General features: G+C 46.1%; 11 non-coding genes across 11 annotated transcripts; all 11 read left to right on the top strand.

Moving 5' to 3' along the window:
* The first annotated feature begins 1246 nt into the window (after positions 1–1246).
* LOC142284007 (U2 spliceosomal RNA) lies at positions 1247–1437 on the top strand. Its single transcript, XR_012745576.1, has one exon. It is a non-coding gene; the product is annotated as a U2 spliceosomal RNA (small nuclear RNA).
* A 1387-nt stretch (positions 1438–2824) lies between these two features.
* LOC142284008 (U2 spliceosomal RNA) lies at positions 2825–3015 on the top strand. Its single transcript, XR_012745577.1, has one exon. It is a non-coding gene; the product is annotated as a U2 spliceosomal RNA (small nuclear RNA).
* A 1387-nt stretch (positions 3016–4402) lies between these two features.
* On the top strand, positions 4403–4593 carry LOC142284009 (U2 spliceosomal RNA). The gene has a single exon (XR_012745578.1). It is a non-coding gene; the product is annotated as a U2 spliceosomal RNA (small nuclear RNA).
* A 1387-nt stretch (positions 4594–5980) lies between these two features.
* On the top strand, positions 5981–6171 carry LOC142284010 (U2 spliceosomal RNA). Its single transcript, XR_012745579.1, has one exon. It is a non-coding gene; the product is annotated as a U2 spliceosomal RNA (small nuclear RNA).
* A 1387-nt stretch (positions 6172–7558) lies between these two features.
* On the top strand, positions 7559–7749 carry LOC142284011 (U2 spliceosomal RNA). The gene has a single exon (XR_012745580.1). It is a non-coding gene; the product is annotated as a U2 spliceosomal RNA (small nuclear RNA).
* A 1387-nt stretch (positions 7750–9136) lies between these two features.
* LOC142283885 (U2 spliceosomal RNA) lies at positions 9137–9327 on the top strand. Its single transcript, XR_012745460.1, has one exon. It is a non-coding gene; the product is annotated as a U2 spliceosomal RNA (small nuclear RNA).
* A 1387-nt stretch (positions 9328–10714) lies between these two features.
* Positions 10715–10905, top strand: LOC142283886 (U2 spliceosomal RNA). The gene has a single exon (XR_012745461.1). It is a non-coding gene; the product is annotated as a U2 spliceosomal RNA (small nuclear RNA).
* Positions 10906–12292: 1387 nt separating this feature from the next.
* LOC142283887 (U2 spliceosomal RNA) lies at positions 12293–12483 on the top strand. The gene has a single exon (XR_012745462.1). It is a non-coding gene; the product is annotated as a U2 spliceosomal RNA (small nuclear RNA).
* A 1387-nt stretch (positions 12484–13870) lies between these two features.
* LOC142283888 (U2 spliceosomal RNA) lies at positions 13871–14061 on the top strand. Its single transcript, XR_012745463.1, has one exon. It is a non-coding gene; the product is annotated as a U2 spliceosomal RNA (small nuclear RNA).
* Positions 14062–15448: 1387 nt separating this feature from the next.
* LOC142283889 (U2 spliceosomal RNA) lies at positions 15449–15639 on the top strand. Its single transcript, XR_012745464.1, has one exon. It is a non-coding gene; the product is annotated as a U2 spliceosomal RNA (small nuclear RNA).
* A 1387-nt stretch (positions 15640–17026) lies between these two features.
* On the top strand, positions 17027–17217 carry LOC142283890 (U2 spliceosomal RNA). The gene has a single exon (XR_012745465.1). It is a non-coding gene; the product is annotated as a U2 spliceosomal RNA (small nuclear RNA).
* The last annotated feature ends 740 nt before the right edge of the window (positions 17218–17957 follow it).

Below are 17957 nucleotides of genomic sequence, written 5' to 3' on the forward strand. Positions count from 1 at the left end.
CTTTCACACTTTTGACTTTCTTTATTCATCCAAATAGCAAACTCATCACCACTCAACCTGACCAACTCGGCTATGTCCCCGTGCTGCAGTTCTCTGTCTTATCTAGATCATTTGCAATTGAATGGAATAGATCCCTTTTGGACAAAGTGGATTCACCTGCTGCTGCAGTGACCACAGGTGTGATAAGATCTAGAATTGGCATCTGGTGCGATCTCTCCGCTTCCACTCCAAAGAAAGTTACCTGTTTATTCCTATCATGCATTGGTTTTTGGGGTTTTCTTTGAGTAATGATGATCTCTTTAGTAGTCTGTTGGCGCCCTCTCCTGGAGGAATAGTTTGCTTGCTCTTGGACATTCTAAAAGAGAGGTCATGATAGACATTGAGCTTCTGAGCTCAATTGGGGACAGTCATGGGTGATGAATGTTTGCAACCTACTGCGAAGCCTCATACCGCAATATAAGGAACGTCAAATACTAAGAAAGGGCGGCCTATGAAAGAATTACTACTTTCAATAAGTACACTTAAACGGCTAATTGGGAATAGAAAAACTGTAAAAAGCCCTCTGAGAAAGCCCCCCTCTAACCTTTGATAGTAAGCTTTTCTGTAGTCTGCCTGTTGATGTATTTTCCGTTTGAACTGTGCACAACATGAAGAGACGGAACACTGGCGGCTTGTCACAATGCCCCCCGATGACATCACAATAGCGCTGCTGCCTAGAAAACAAGCTGCGCAGAAGAAGTTGTTCTTTGGGTGGGAGGGTGGGCTAGTGGAAGGAGGGGGCAATCTCTTTTTTTCCCGGGTGGTAGGGGGATGACAGGAGAAGGGAAGCGGGTGGTGAGAAAGGTACAGAGGGCAGGGTTTGGGGGCTGGGAAGGAAAGGGAAAAGATTAGGGTTTGGGGATGATGAAAGGGCTTTCTACGGGTAAGGATGGCAAAGGGTGGCAGTGACGGAAAGTCAGGCAACCTGTCCTGTCCGTCTTTTTGTATCGTGAATTGGAAAGACTGCAAGGGGGAGGGGAGTTGCTTGCGCCCTAAAGGAGGAGTTATTCAGATTCATTGCAGTGGGCGGCGGCTGCAAAACGCACCATTCTTCTTGTTTTTGCTCTGCAAAGCAGCCTTTTCAAGGGTTGGCTTGGGTGACAAAATGTCTTGTGTAGGCGTGGGTTTGTCTCCCTCTCGCTCTCTCTCCCTAAGATGTGTCCGGCATAGGCCAGGGTGCCACTCGAGGCCCAAACCAATTCTGGTTATCGCTTCTCGGCCTTTTGGCTAAGATCAAGTGTAGTATCTGTTCTTATCAGTTTAATATCTGATACGTCCCCTATCTGGGGACCATATATTAAATGGATTTTTAGAACAGGGAGATGGAAAAAGAGCTTGCTCTGTCCACTCCACGCATTGACCTGGTATTGCAGTACCTCCAGGAACGGTGCACCCCTTCTTAACCCAGTTTCCAAAAGCAGAACTCAATTCACCTGATTCATATTAGCCCGATTTAATGAATTGGAAGAAAGCATACGTCTTCATATGCACCTCAATTTGGCCCATTCACTTTTCACACTTCCTCCTTTTGTTTTTTATCTTTCACACTTTTGACTTTCTTTATTCATCCAAATAGCAAACTCATCACCACTCAACCTGACCAACTCGGCTATGTCCCCGTGCTGCAGTTCTCTGTCTTATCTAGATCATTTGCAATTGAATGGAATAGATCCCTTTTGGACAAAGTGGATTCACCTGCTGCTGCAGTGACCACAGGTGTGATAAGATCTAGAATTGGCATCTGGTGCGATCTCTCCGCTTCCACTCCAAAGAAAGTTACCTGTTTATTCCTATCATGCATTGGTTTTTGGGGTTTTCTTTGAGTAATGATGATCTCTTTAGTAGTCTGTTGGCGCCCTCTCCTGGAGGAATAGTTTGCTTGCTCTTGGACATTCTAAAAGAGAGGTCATGATAGACATTGAGCTTCTGAGCTCAATTGGGGACAGTCATGGGTGATGAATGTTTGCAACCTACTGCGAAGCCTCATACCGCAATATAAGGAACGTCAAATACTAAGAAAGGGCGGCCTATGAAAGAATTACTACTTTCAATAAGTACACTTAAACGGCTAATTGGGAATAGAAAAACTGTAAAAAGCCCTCTGAGAAAGCCCCCCTCTAACCTTTGATAGTAAGCTTTTCTGTAGTCTGCCTGTTGATGTATTTTCCGTTTGAACTGTGCACAACATGAAGAGACGGAACACTGGCGGCTTGTCACAATGCCCCCCGATGACATCACAATAGCGCTGCTGCCTAGAAAACAAGCTGCGCAGAAGAAGTTGTTCTTTGGGTGGGAGGGTGGGCTAGTGGAAGGAGGGGGCAATCTCTTTTTTTCCCGGGTGGTAGGGGGATGACAGGAGAAGGGAAGCGGGTGGTGAGAAAGGTACAGAGGGCAGGGTTTGGGGGCTGGGAAGGAAAGGGAAAAGATTAGGGTTTGGGGATGATGAAAGGGCTTTCTACGGGTAAGGATGGCAAAGGGTGGCAGTGACGGAAAGTCAGGCAACCTGTCCTGTCCGTCTTTTTGTATCGTGAATTGGAAAGACTGCAAGGGGGAGGGGAGTTGCTTGCGCCCTAAAGGAGGAGTTATTCAGATTCATTGCAGTGGGCGGCGGCTGCAAAACGCACCATTCTTCTTGTTTTTGCTCTGCAAAGCAGCCTTTTCAAGGGTTGGCTTGGGTGACAAAATGTCTTGTGTAGGCGTGGGTTTGTCTCCCTCTCGCTCTCTCTCCCTAAGATGTGTCCGGCATAGGCCAGGGTGCCACTCGAGGCCCAAACCAATTCTGGTTATCGCTTCTCGGCCTTTTGGCTAAGATCAAGTGTAGTATCTGTTCTTATCAGTTTAATATCTGATACGTCCCCTATCTGGGGACCATATATTAAATGGATTTTTAGAACAGGGAGATGGAAAAAGAGCTTGCTCTGTCCACTCCACGCATTGACCTGGTATTGCAGTACCTCCAGGAACGGTGCACCCCTTCTTAACCCAGTTTCCAAAAGCAGAACTCAATTCACCTGATTCATATTAGCCCGATTTAATGAATTGGAAGAAAGCATACGTCTTCATATGCACCTCAATTTGGCCCATTCACTTTTCACACTTCCTCCTTTTGTTTTTTATCTTTCACACTTTTGACTTTCTTTATTCATCCAAATAGCAAACTCATCACCACTCAACCTGACCAACTCGGCTATGTCCCCGTGCTGCAGTTCTCTGTCTTATCTAGATCATTTGCAATTGAATGGAATAGATCCCTTTTGGACAAAGTGGATTCACCTGCTGCTGCAGTGACCACAGGTGTGATAAGATCTAGAATTGGCATCTGGTGCGATCTCTCCGCTTCCACTCCAAAGAAAGTTACCTGTTTATTCCTATCATGCATTGGTTTTTGGGGTTTTCTTTGAGTAATGATGATCTCTTTAGTAGTCTGTTGGCGCCCTCTCCTGGAGGAATAGTTTGCTTGCTCTTGGACATTCTAAAAGAGAGGTCATGATAGACATTGAGCTTCTGAGCTCAATTGGGGACAGTCATGGGTGATGAATGTTTGCAACCTACTGCGAAGCCTCATACCGCAATATAAGGAACGTCAAATACTAAGAAAGGGCGGCCTATGAAAGAATTACTACTTTCAATAAGTACACTTAAACGGCTAATTGGGAATAGAAAAACTGTAAAAAGCCCTCTGAGAAAGCCCCCCTCTAACCTTTGATAGTAAGCTTTTCTGTAGTCTGCCTGTTGATGTATTTTCCGTTTGAACTGTGCACAACATGAAGAGACGGAACACTGGCGGCTTGTCACAATGCCCCCCGATGACATCACAATAGCGCTGCTGCCTAGAAAACAAGCTGCGCAGAAGAAGTTGTTCTTTGGGTGGGAGGGTGGGCTAGTGGAAGGAGGGGGCAATCTCTTTTTTTCCCGGGTGGTAGGGGGATGACAGGAGAAGGGAAGCGGGTGGTGAGAAAGGTACAGAGGGCAGGGTTTGGGGGCTGGGAAGGAAAGGGAAAAGATTAGGGTTTGGGGATGATGAAAGGGCTTTCTACGGGTAAGGATGGCAAAGGGTGGCAGTGACGGAAAGTCAGGCAACCTGTCCTGTCCGTCTTTTTGTATCGTGAATTGGAAAGACTGCAAGGGGGAGGGGAGTTGCTTGTGCCCTAAAGGAGGAGTTATTCAGATTCATTGCAGTGGGCGGCGGCTGCAAAACGCACCATTCTTCTTGTTTTTGCTCTGCAAAGCAGCCTTTTCAAGGGTTGGCTTGGGTGACAAAATGTCTTGTGTAGGCGTGGGTTTGTCTCCCTCTCGCTCTCTCTCCCTAAGATGTGTCCGGCATAGGCCAGGGTGCCACTCGAGGCCCAAACCAATTCTGGTTATCGCTTCTCGGCCTTTTGGCTAAGATCAAGTGTAGTATCTGTTCTTATCAGTTTAATATCTGATACGTCCCCTATCTGGGGACCATATATTAAATGGATTTTTAGAACAGGGAGATGGAAAAAGAGCTTGCTCTGTCCACTCCACGCATTGACCTGGTATTGCAGTACCTCCAGGAACGGTGCACCCCTTCTTAACCCAGTTTCCAAAAGCAGAACTCAATTCACCTGATTCATATTAGCCCGATTTAATGAATTGGAAGAAAGCATACGTCTTCATATGCACCTCAATTTGGCCCATTCACTTTTCACACTTCCTCCTTTTGTTTTTTATCTTTCACACTTTTGACTTTCTTTATTCATCCAAATAGCAAACTCATCACCACTCAACCTGACCAACTCGGCTATGTCCCCGTGCTGCAGTTCTCTGTCTTATCTAGATCATTTGCAATTGAATGGAATAGATCCCTTTTGGACAAAGTGGATTCACCTGCTGCTGCAGTGACCACAGGTGTGATAAGATCTAGAATTGGCATCTGGTGCGATCTCTCCGCTTCCACTCCAAAGAAAGTTACCTGTTTATTCCTATCATGCATTGGTTTTTGGGGTTTTCTTTGAGTAATGATGATCTCTTTAGTAGTCTGTTGGCGCCCTCTCCTGGAGGAATAGTTTGCTTGCTCTTGGACATTCTAAAAGAGAGGTCATGATAGACATTGAGCTTCTGAGCTCAATTGGGGACAGTCATGGGTGATGAATGTTTGCAACCTACTGCGAAGCCTCATACCGCAATATAAGGAACGTCAAATACTAAGAAAGGGCGGCCTATGAAAGAATTACTACTTTCAATAAGTACACTTAAACGGCTAATTGGGAATAGAAAAACTGTAAAAAGCCCTCTGAGAAAGCCCCCCTCTAACCTTTGATAGTAAGCTTTTCTGTAGTCTGCCTGTTGATGTATTTTCCGTTTGAACTGTGCACAACATGAAGAGACGGAACACTGGCGGCTTGTCACAATGCCCCCCGATGACATCACAATAGCGCTGCTGCCTAGAAAACAAGCTGCGCAGAAGAAGTTGTTCTTTGGGTGGGAGGGTGGGCTAGTGGAAGGAGGGGGCAATCTCTTTTTTTCCCGGGTGGTAGGGGGATGACAGGAGAAGGGAAGCGGGTGGTGAGAAAGGTACAGAGGGCAGGGTTTGGGGGCTGGGAAGGAAAGGGAAAAGATTAGGGTTTGGGGATGATGAAAGGGCTTTCTACGGGTAAGGATGGCAAAGGGTGGCAGTGACGGAAAGTCAGGCAACCTGTCCTGTCCGTCTTTTTGTATCGTGAATTGGAAAGACTGCAAGGGGGAGGGGAGTTGCTTGCGCCCTAAAGGAGGAGTTATTCAGATTCATTGCAGTGGGCGGCGGCTGCAAAACGCACCATTCTTCTTGTTTTTGCTCTGCAAAGCAGCCTTTTCAAGGGTTGGCTTGGGTGACAAAATGTCTTGTGTAGGCGTGGGTTTGTCTCCCTCTCGCTCTCTCTCCCTAAGATGTGTCCGGCATAGGCCAGGGTGCCACTCGAGGCCCAAACCAATTCTGGTTATCGCTTCTCGGCCTTTTGGCTAAGATCAAGTGTAGTATCTGTTCTTATCAGTTTAATATCTGATACGTCCCCTATCTGGGGACCATATATTAAATGGATTTTTAGAACAGGGAGATGGAAAAAGAGCTTGCTCTGTCCACTCCACGCATTGACCTGGTATTGCAGTACCTCCAGGAACGGTGCACCCCTTCTTAACCCAGTTTCCAAAAGCAGAACTCAATTCACCTGATTCATATTAGCCCGATTTAATGAATTGGAAGAAAGCATACGTCTTCATATGCACCTCAATTTGGCCCATTCACTTTTCACACTTCCTCCTTTTGTTTTTTATCTTTCACACTTTTGACTTTCTTTATTCATCCAAATAGCAAACTCATCACCACTCAACCTGACCAACTCGGCTATGTCCCCGTGCTGCAGTTCTCTGTCTTATCTAGATCATTTGCAATTGAATGGAATAGATCCCTTTTGGACAAAGTGGATTCACCTGCTGCTGCAGTGACCACAGGTGTGATAAGATCTAGAATTGGCATCTGGTGCGATCTCTCCGCTTCCACTCCAAAGAAAGTTACCTGTTTATTCCTATCATGCATTGGTTTTTGGGGTTTTCTTTGAGTAATGATGATCTCTTTAGTAGTCTGTTGGCGCCCTCTCCTGGAGGAATAGTTTGCTTGCTCTTGGACATTCTAAAAGAGAGGTCATGATAGACATTGAGCTTCTGAGCTCAATTGGGGACAGTCATGGGTGATGAATGTTTGCAACCTACTGCGAAGCCTCATACCGCAATATAAGGAACGTCAAATACTAAGAAAGGGCGGCCTATGAAAGAATTACTACTTTCAATAAGTACACTTAAACGGCTAATTGGGAATAGAAAAACTGTAAAAAGCCCTCTGAGAAAGCCCCCCTCTAACCTTTGATAGTAAGCTTTTCTGTAGTCTGCCTGTTGATGTATTTTCCGTTTGAACTGTGCACAACATGAAGAGACGGAACACTGGCGGCTTGTCACAATGCCCCCCGATGACATCACAATAGCGCTGCTGCCTAGAAAACAAGCTGCGCAGAAGAAGTTGTTCTTTGGGTGGGAGGGTGGGCTAGTGGAAGGAGGGGGCAATCTCTTTTTTTCCCGGGTGGTAGGGGGATGACAGGAGAAGGGAAGCGGGTGGTGAGAAAGGTACAGAGGGCAGGGTTTGGGGGCTGGGAAGGAAAGGGAAAAGATTAGGGTTTGGGGATGATGAAAGGGCTTTCTACGGGTAAGGATGGCAAAGGGTGGCAGTGACGGAAAGTCAGGCAACCTGTCCTGTCCGTCTTTTTGTATCGTGAATTGGAAAGACTGCAAGGGGGAGGGGAGTTGCTTGCGCCCTAAAGGAGGAGTTATTCAGATTCATTGCAGTGGGCGGCGGCTGCAAAACGCACCATTCTTCTTGTTTTTGCTCTGCAAAGCAGCCTTTTCAAGGGTTGGCTTGGGTGACAAAATGTCTTGTGTAGGCGTGGGTTTGTCTCCCTCTCGCTCTCTCTCCCTAAGATGTGTCCGGCATAGGCCAGGGTGCCACTCGAGGCCCAAACCAATTCTGGTTATCGCTTCTCGGCCTTTTGGCTAAGATCAAGTGTAGTATCTGTTCTTATCAGTTTAATATCTGATACGTCCCCTATCTGGGGACCATATATTAAATGGATTTTTAGAACAGGGAGATGGAAAAAGAGCTTGCTCTGTCCACTCCACGCATTGACCTGGTATTGCAGTACCTCCAGGAACGGTGCACCCCTTCTTAACCCAGTTTCCAAAAGCAGAACTCAATTCACCTGATTCATATTAGCCCGATTTAATGAATTGGAAGAAAGCATACGTCTTCATATGCACCTCAATTTGGCCCATTCACTTTTCACACTTCCTCCTTTTGTTTTTTATCTTTCACACTTTTGACTTTCTTTATTCATCCAAATAGCAAACTCATCACCACTCAACCTGACCAACTCGGCTATGTCCCCGTGCTGCAGTTCTCTGTCTTATCTAGATCATTTGCAATTGAATGGAATAGATCCCTTTTGGACAAAGTGGATTCACCTGCTGCTGCAGTGACCACAGGTGTGATAAGATCTAGAATTGGCATCTGGTGCGATCTCTCCGCTTCCACTCCAAAGAAAGTTACCTGTTTATTCCTATCATGCATTGGTTTTTGGGGTTTTCTTTGAGTAATGATGATCTCTTTAGTAGTCTGTTGGCGCCCTCTCCTGGAGGAATAGTTTGCTTGCTCTTGGACATTCTAAAAGAGAGGTCATGATAGACATTGAGCTTCTGAGCTCAATTGGGGACAGTCATGGGTGATGAATGTTTGCAACCTACTGCGAAGCCTCATACCGCAATATAAGGAACGTCAAATACTAAGAAAGGGCGGCCTATGAAAGAATTACTACTTTCAATAAGTACACTTAAACGGCTAATTGGGAATAGAAAAACTGTAAAAAGCCCTCTGAGAAAGCCCCCCTCTAACCTTTGATAGTAAGCTTTTCTGTAGTCTGCCTGTTGATGTATTTTCCGTTTGAACTGTGCACAACATGAAGAGACGGAACACTGGCGGCTTGTCACAATGCCCCCCGATGACATCACAATAGCGCTGCTGCCTAGAAAACAAGCTGCGCAGAAGAAGTTGTTCTTTGGGTGGGAGGGTGGGCTAGTGGAAGGAGGGGGCAATCTCTTTTTTTCCCGGGTGGTAGGGGGATGACAGGAGAAGGGAAGCGGGTGGTGAGAAAGGTACAGAGGGCAGGGTTTGGGGGCTGGGAAGGAAAGGGAAAAGATTAGGGTTTGGGGATGATGAAAGGGCTTTCTACGGGTAAGGATGGCAAAGGGTGGCAGTGACGGAAAGTCAGGCAACCTGTCCTGTCCGTCTTTTTGTATCGTGAATTGGAAAGACTGCAAGGGGGAGGGGAGTTGCTTGCGCCCTAAAGGAGGAGTTATTCAGATTCATTGCAGTGGGCGGCGGCTGCAAAACGCACCATTCTTCTTGTTTTTGCTCTGCAAAGCAGCCTTTTCAAGGGTTGGCTTGGGTGACAAAATGTCTTGTGTAGGCGTGGGTTTGTCTCCCTCTCGCTCTCTCTCCCTAAGATGTGTCCGGCATAGGCCAGGGTGCCACTCGAGGCCCAAACCAATTCTGGTTATCGCTTCTCGGCCTTTTGGCTAAGATCAAGTGTAGTATCTGTTCTTATCAGTTTAATATCTGATACGTCCCCTATCTGGGGACCATATATTAAATGGATTTTTAGAACAGGGAGATGGAAAAAGAGCTTGCTCTATCCACTCCACGCATTGACCTGGTATTGCAGTACCTCCAGGAACGGTGCACCCCTTCTTAACCCAGTTTCCAAAAGCAGAACTCAATTCACCTGATTCATATTAGCCCGATTTAATGAATTGGAAGAAAGCATACGTCTTCATATGCACCTCAATTTGGCCCATTCACTTTTCACACTTCCTCCTTTTGTTTTTTATCTTTCACACTTTTGACTTTCTTTATTCATCCAAATAGCAAACTCATCACCACTCAACCTGACCAACTCGGCTATGTCCCCGTGCTGCAGTTCTCTGTCTTATCTAGATCATTTGCAATTGAATGGAATAGATCCCTTTTGGACAAAGTGGATTCACCTGCTGCTGCAGTGACCACAGGTGTGATAAGATCTAGAATTGGCATCTGGTGCGATCTCTCCGCTTCCACTCCAAAGAAAGTTACCTGTTTATTCCTATCATGCATTGGTTTTTGGGGTTTTCTTTGAGTAATGATGATCTCTTTAGTAGTCTGTTGGCGCCCTCTCCTGGAGGAATAGTTTGCTTGCTCTTGGACATTCTAAAAGAGAGGTCATGATAGACATTGAGCTTCTGAGCTCAATTGGGGACAGTCATGGGTGATGAATGTTTGCAACCTACTGCGAAGCCTCATACCGCAATATAAGGAACGTCAAATACTAAGAAAGGGCGGCCTATGAAAGAATTACTACTTTCAATAAGTACACTTAAACGGCTAATTGGGAATAGAAAAACTGTAAAAAGCCCTCTGAGAAAGCCCCCCTCTAACCTTTGATAGTAAGCTTTTCTGTAGTCTGCCTGTTGATGTATTTTCCGTTTGAACTGTGCACAACATGAAGAGACGGAACACTGGCGGCTTGTCACAATGCCCCCCGATGACATCACAATAGCGCTGCTGCCTAGAAAACAAGCTGCGCAGAAGAAGTTGTTCTTTGGGTGGGAGGGTGGGCTAGTGGAAGGAGGGGGCAATCTCTTTTTTTCCCGGGTGGTAGGGGGATGACAGGAGAAGGGAAGCGGGTGGTGAGAAAGGTACAGAGGGCAGGGTTTGGGGGCTGTGAAGGAAAGGGAAAAGATTAGGGTTTGGGGATGATGAAAGGGCTTTCTACGGGTAAGGATGGCAAAGGGTGGCAGTGACGGAAAGTCAGGCAACCTGTCCTGTCCGTCTTTTTGTATCGTGAATTGGAAAGACTGCAAGGGGGAGGGGAGTTGCTTGCGCCCTAAAGGAGGAGTTATTCAGATTCATTGCAGTGGGCGGCGGCTCCAAAACGCACCATTCTTCTTGTTTTTGCTCTGCAAAGCAGCCTTTTCAAGGGTTGGCTTGGGTGACAAAATGTCTTGTGTAGGCGTGGGTTTGTCTCCCTCTCGCTCTCTCTCCCTAAGATGTGTCCGGCATAGGCCAGGGTGCCACTCGAGGCCCAAACCAATTCTGGTTATCGCTTCTCGGCCTTTTGGCTAAGATCAAGTGTAGTATCTGTTCTTATCAGTTTAATATCTGATACGTCCCCTATCTGGGGACCATATATTAAATGGATTTTTAGAACAGGGAGATGGAAAAAGAGCTTGCTCTGTCCACTCCACGCATTGACCTGGTATTGCAGTACCTCCAGGAACGGTGCACCCCTTCTTAACCCAGTTTCCAAAAGCAGAACTCAATTCACCTGATTCATATTAGCCCGATTTAATGAATTGGAAGAAAGCATACGTCTTCATATGCACCTCAATTTGGCCCATTCACTTTTCACACTTCCTCCTTTTGTTTTTTATCTTTCACACTTTTGACTTTCTTTATTCATCCAAATAGCAAACTCATCACCACTCAACCTGACCAACTCGGCTATGTCCCCGTGCTGCAGTTCTCTGTCTTATCTAGATCATTTGCAATTGAATGGAATAGATCCCTTTTGGACAAAGTGGATTCACCTGCTGCTGCAGTGACCACAGGTGTGATAAGATCTAGAATTGGCATCTGGTGCGATCTCTCCGCTTCCACTCCAAAGAAAGTTACCTGTTTATTCCTATCATGCATTGGTTTTTGGGGTTTTCTTTGAGTAATGATGATCTCTTTAGTAGTCTGTTGGCGCCCTCTCCTGGAGGAATAGTTTGCTTGCTCTTGGACATTCTAAAAGAGAGGTCATGATAGACATTGAGCTTCTGAGCTCAATTGGGGACAGTCATGGGTGATGAATGTTTGCAACCTACTGCGAAGCCTCATACCGCAATATAAGGAACGTCAAATACTAAGAAAGGGCGGCCTATGAAAGAATTACTACTTTCAATAAGTACACTTAAACGGCTAATTGGGAATAGAAAAACTGTAAAAAGCCCTCTGAGAAAGCCCCCCTCTAACCTTTGATAGTAAGCTTTTCTGTAGTCTGCCTGTTGATGTATTTTCCGTTTGAACTGTGCACAACATGAAGAGACGGAACACTGGCGGCTTGTCACAATGCCCCCCGATGACATCACAATAGCGCTGCTGCCTAGAAAACAAGCTGCGCAGAAGAAGTTGTTCTTTGGGTGGGAGGGTGGGCTAGTGGAAGGAGGGGGCAATCTCTTTTTTTCCCGGGTGGTAGGGGGATGACAGGAGAAGGGAAGCGGGTGGTGAGAAAGGTACAGAGGGCAGGGTTTGGGGGCTGGGAAGGAAAGGGAAAAGATTAGGGTTTGGGGATGATGAAAGGGCTTTCTACGGGTAAGGATGGCAAAGGGTGGCAGTGACGGAAAGTCAGGCAACCTGTCCTGTCCGTCTTTTTGTATCGTGAATTGGAAAGACTGAAAGGGGGAGGGGAGTTGCTTGCGCCCTAAAGGAGGAGTTATTCAGATTCATTGCAGTGGGCGGCGGCTGCAAAACGCACCATTCTTCTTGTTTTTGCTCTGCAAAGCAGCCTTTTCAAGGGTTGGCTTGGGTGACAAAATGTCTTGTGTAGGCGTGGGTTTGTCTCCCTCTCGCTCTCTCTCCCTAAGATGTGTCCGGCATAGGCCAGGGTGCCACTCGAGGCCCAAACCAATTCTGGTTATCGCTTCTCGGCCTTTTGGCTAAGATCAAGTGTAGTATCTGTTCTTATCAGTTTAATATCTGATACGTCCCCTATCTGGGGACCATATATTAAATGGATTTTTAGAACAGGGAGATGGAAAAAGAGCTTGCTCTGTCCACTCCACGCATTGACCTGGTATTGCAGTACCTCCAGGAACGGTGCACCCCTTCTTAACCCAGTTTCCAAAAGCAGAACTCAATTCACCTGATTCATATTAGCCCGATTTAATGAATTGGAAGAAAGCATACGTCTTCATATGCACCTCAATTTGGCCCATTCACTTTTCACACTTCCTCCTTTTGTTTTTTATCTTTCACACTTTTGACTTTCTTTATTCATCCAAATAGCAAACTCATCACCACTCAACCTGACCAACTCGGCTATGTCCCCGTGCTGCAGTTCTCTGTCTTATCTAGATCATTTGCAATTGAATGGAATAGATCCCTTTTGGACAAAGTGGATTCACCTGCTGCTGCAGTGACCACAGGTGTGATAAGATCTAGAATTGGCATCTGGTGCGATCTCTCCGCTTCCACTCCAAAGAAAGTTACCTGTTTATTCCTATCATGCATTGGTTTTTGGGGTTTTCTTTGAGTAATGATGATCTCTTTAGTAGTCTGTTGGCGCCCTCTCCTGGAGGAATAGTTTGCTTGCTCTTGGACATTCTAAAAGAGAGGTCATGATAGACATTGAGCTTCTGAGCTCAATTGGGGACAGTCATGGGTGATGAATGTTTGCAACCTACTGCGAAGCCTCATACCGCAATATAAGGAACGTCAAATACTAAGAAAGGGCGGCCTATGAAAGAATTACTACTTTCAATAAGTACACTTAAACGGCTAATTGGGAATAGAAAAACTGTAAAAAGCCCTCTGAGAAAGCCCCCCTCTAACCTTTGATAGTAAGCTTTTCTGTAGTCTGCCTGTTGATGTATTTTCCGTTTGAACTGTGCACAACATGAAGAGACGGAACACTGGCGGCTTGTCACAATGCCCCCCGATGACATCACAATAGCGCTGCTGCCTAGAAAACAAGCTGCGCAGAAGAAGTTGTTCTTTGGGTGGGAGGGTGGGCTAGTGGAAGGAGGGGGCAATCTCTTTTTTTCCCGGGTGGTAGGGGGATGACAGGAGAAGGGAAGCGGGTGGTGAGAAAGGTACAGAGGGCAGGGTTTGGGGGCTGGGAAGGAAAGGGAAAAGATTAGGGTTTGGGGATGATGAAAGGGCTTTCTACGGGTAAGGATGGCAAAGGGTGGCAGTGACGGAAAGTCAGGCAACCTGTCCTGTCCGTCTTTTTGTATCGTGAATTGGAAAGACTGCAAGGGGGAGGGGAGTTGCTTGCGCCCTAAAGGAGGAGTTATTCAGATTCATTGCAGTGGGCGGCGGCTGCAAAACGCACCATTCTTCTTGTTTTTGCTCTGCAAAGCAGCCTTTTCAAGGGTTGGCTTGGGTGACAAAATGTCTTGTGTAGGCGTGGGTTTGTCTCCCTCTCGCTCTCTCTCCCTAAGATGTGTCCGGCATAGGCCAGGGTGCCACTCGAGGCCCAAACCAATTCTGGTTATCGCTTCTCGGCCTTTTGGCTAAGATCAAGTGTAGTATCTGTTCTTATCAGTTTAATATCTGATACGTCCCCTATCTGGGGACCATATATTAAATGGATTTTTAGAACAGGGAGATGGAAAAAGAGCTTGCTCTGTCCACTCCACGCATTGACCTGGTATTGCAGTACCTCCAGGAACGGTGCACCCCTTCTTAACCCAGTTTCCAAAAGCAGAACTCAATTCACCTGATTCATATTAGCCCGATTTAATGAATTGGAAGAAAGCATACGTCTTCATATGCACCTCAATTTGGCCCATTCACTTTTCACACTTCCTCCTTTTGTTTTTTATCTTTCACACTTTTGACTTTCTTTATTCATCCAAATAGCAAACTCATCACCACTCAACCTGACCAACTCGGCTATGTCCCCGTGCTGCAGTTCTCTGTCTTATCTAGATCATTTGCAATTGAATGGAATAGATCCCTTTTGGACAAAGTGGATTCACCTGCTGCTGCAGTGACCACAGGTGTGATAAGATCTAGAATTGGCATCTGGTGCGATCTCTCCGCTTCCACTCCAAAGAAAGTTACCTGTTTATTCCTATCATGCATTGGTTTTTGGGGTTTTCTTTGAGTAATGATGATCTCTTTAGTAGTCTGTTGGCGCCCTCTCCTGGAGGAATAGTTTGCTTGCTCTTGGACATTCTAAAAGAGAGGTCATGATAGACATTGAGCTTCTGAGCTCAATTGGGGACAGTCATGGGTGATGAATGTTTGCAACCTACTGCGAAGCCTCATACCGCAATATAAGGAACGTCAAATACTAAGAAAGGGCGGCCTATGAAAGAATTACTACTTTCAATAAGTACACTTAAACGGCTAATTGGGAATAGAAAAACTGTAAAAAGCCCTCTGAGAAAGCCCCCCTCTAACCTTTGATAGTAAGCTTTTCTGTAGTCTGCCTGTTGATGTATTTTCCGTTTGAACTGTGCACAACATGAAGAGACGGAACACTGGCGGCTTGTCACAATGCCCTCCGATGACATCACAATAGCGCTGCTGCCTAGAAAACAAGCTGCGCAGAAGAAGTTGTTCTTTGGGTGGGAGGGTGGGCTAGTGGAAGGAGGGGGCAATCTCTTTTTTTCCCGGGTGGTAGGGGGATGACAGGAGAAGGGAAGCGGGTGGTGAGAAAGGTACAGAGGGCAGGGTTTGGGGGCTGGGAAGGAAAGGGAAAAGATTAGGGTTTGGGGATGATGAAAGGGCTTTCTACGGGTAAGGATGGCAAAGGGTGGCAGTGACGGAAAGTCAGGCAACCTGTCCTGTCCGTCTTTTTGTATCGTGAATTGGAAAGACTGCAAGGGGGAGGGGAGTTGCTTGCGCCCTAAAGGAGGAGTTATTCAGATTCATTGCAGTGGGCGGCGGCTGCAAAACGCACCATTCTTCTTGTTTTTGCTCTGCAAAGCAGCCTTTTCAAGGGTTGGCTTGGGTGACAAAATGTCTTGTGTAGGCGTGGGTTTGTCTCCCTCTCGCTCTCTCTCCCTAAGATGTGTCCGGCATAGGCCAGGGTGCCACTCGAGGCCCAAACCAATTCTGGTTATCGCTTCTCGGCCTTTTGGCTAAGATCAAGTGTAGTATCTGTTCTTATCAGTTTAATATCTGATACGTCCCCTATCTGGGGACCATATATTAAATGGATTTTTAGAACAGGGAGATGGAAAAAGAGCTTGCTCTGTCCACTCCACGCATTGACCTGGTATTGCAGTACCTCCAGGAACGGTGCACCCCTTCTTAACCCAGTTTCCTAAAGCAGAACTCAATTCACCTGATTCATATTAGCCCGATTTAATGAATTGGAAGAAAGCATACGTCTTCATATGCACCTCAATTTGGCCCATTCACTTTTCACACTTCCTCCTTTTGTTTTTTATCTTTCACACTTTTGACTTTCTTTATTCATCCAAATAGCAAACTCATCACCACTCAACCTGACCAACTCGGCTATGTCCCCGTGCTGCAGTTCTCTGTCTTATCTAGATCATTTGCAATTGAATGGAATAGATCCCTTTTGGACAAAGTGGATTCACCTGCTGCTGCAGTGACCACAGGTGTGATAAGATCTAGAATTGGCATCTGGTGCGATCTCTCCGCTTCCACTCCAAAGAAAGTTACCTGTTTATTCCTATCATGCATTGGTTTTTGGGGTTTTCTTTGAGTAATGATGATCTCTTTAGTAGTCTGTTGGCGCCCTCTCCTGGAGGAATAGTTTGCTTGCTCTTGGACATTCTAAAAGAGAGGTCATGATAGACATTGAGCTTCTGAGCTCAATTGGGGACAGTCATGGGTGATGAATGTTTGCAACCTACTGCGAAGCCTCATACCGCAATATAAGGAACGTCAAATACTAAGAAAGGGCGGCCTATGAAAGAATTACTACTTTCAATAAGTACACTTAAACGGCTAATTGGGAATAGAAAAACTGTAAAAAGCCCTCTGAGAAAGCCCCCCTCTAACCTTTGATAGTAAGCTTTTCTGTAGTCTGCCTGTTGATGTATTTTCCGTTTGAACTGTGCACAACATGAAGAGACGGAACACTGGCGGCTTGTCACAATGCCCCCCGATGACATCACAATAGCGCTGCTGCCTAGAAAACAAGCTGCGCAGAAGAAGTTGTTCTTTGGGTGGGAGGGTGGGCTAGTGGAAGGAGGGGGCAATCTCTTTTTTTCCCGGGTGGTAGGGGGATGACAGGAGAAGGGAAGCGGGTGGTGAGAAAGGTACAGAGGGCAGGGTTTGGGGGCTGGGAAGGAAAGGGAAAAGATTAGGGTTTGGGGATGATGAAAGGGCTTTCTACGGGTAAGGATGGCAAAGGGTGGCAGTGACGGAAAGTCAGGCAACCTGTCCTGTCCGTCTTTTTGTATCGTGAATTGGAAAGACTGCAAGGGGGAGGGGAGTTGCTTGCGCCCTAAAGGAGGAGTTATTCAGATTCATTGCAGTGGGCGGCGGCTGCAAAACGCACCATTCTTCTTGTTTTTGCTCTGCAAAGCAGCCTTTTCAAGGGTTGGCTTGGGTGACAAAATGTCTTGTGTAGGCGTGGGTTTGTCTCCCTCTCGCTCTCTCTCCCTAAGATGTGTCCGGCATAGGCCAGGGTGCCACTCGAGGCCCAAACCAATTCTGGTTATCGCTTCTCGGCCTTTTGGCTAAGATCAAGTGTAGTATCTGTTCTTATCAGTTTAATATCTGATACGTCCCCTATCTGGGGACCATATATTAAATGGATTTTTAGAACAGGGAGATGGAAAAAGAGCTTGCTCTGTCCACTCCACGCATTGACCTGGTATTGCAGTACCTCCAGGAACGGTGCACCCCTTCTTAACCCAGTTTCCAAAAGCAGAACTCAATTCACCTGATTCATATTAGCCCGATTTAATGAATTGGAAGAAAGCATACGTCTTCATATGCACCTCAATTTGGCCCATTCACTTTTCACACTTCCTCCTTTTGTTTTTTATCTTTCACACTTTTGACTTTCTTTATTCATCCAAATAGCAAACTCATCACCACTCAACCTGACCAACTCGGCTATGTCCCCGTGCTGCAGTTCTCTGTCTTATCTAGATCATTTGCAATTGAATGGAATAGATCCCTTTTGGACAAAGTGGATTCACCTGCTGCTGCAGTGACCACAGGTGTGATAAGATCTAGAATTGGCATCTGGTGCGATCTCTCCGCTTCCACTCCAAAGAAAGTTACCTGTTTATTCCTATCATGCATTGGTTTTTGGGGTTTTCTTTGAGTAATGATGATCTCTTTAGTAGTCTGTTGGCGCCCTCTCCTGGAGGAATAGTTTGCTTGCTCTTGGACATTCTAAAAGAGAGGTCATGATAGACATTGAGCTTCTGAGCTCAATTGGGGACAGTCATGGGTGATGAATGTTTGCAACCTACTGCGAAGCCTCATACCGCAATATAAGGAACGTCAAATACTAAGAAAGGGCGGCCTATGAAAGAATTACTACTTTCAATAAGTACACTTAAACGGCTAATTGGGAATAGAAAAACTGTAAAAAGCCCTCTGAGAAAGCCCCCCTCTAACCTTTGATAGTAAGCTT

This window comes from Anomaloglossus baeobatrachus, unplaced genomic scaffold (assembly GCF_048569485.1).
Source record: "Anomaloglossus baeobatrachus isolate aAnoBae1 unplaced genomic scaffold, aAnoBae1.hap1 Scaffold_560, whole genome shotgun sequence".
In the NCBI taxonomy this organism is placed as follows: domain Eukaryota; kingdom Metazoa; phylum Chordata; class Amphibia; order Anura; family Aromobatidae; genus Anomaloglossus; species Anomaloglossus baeobatrachus.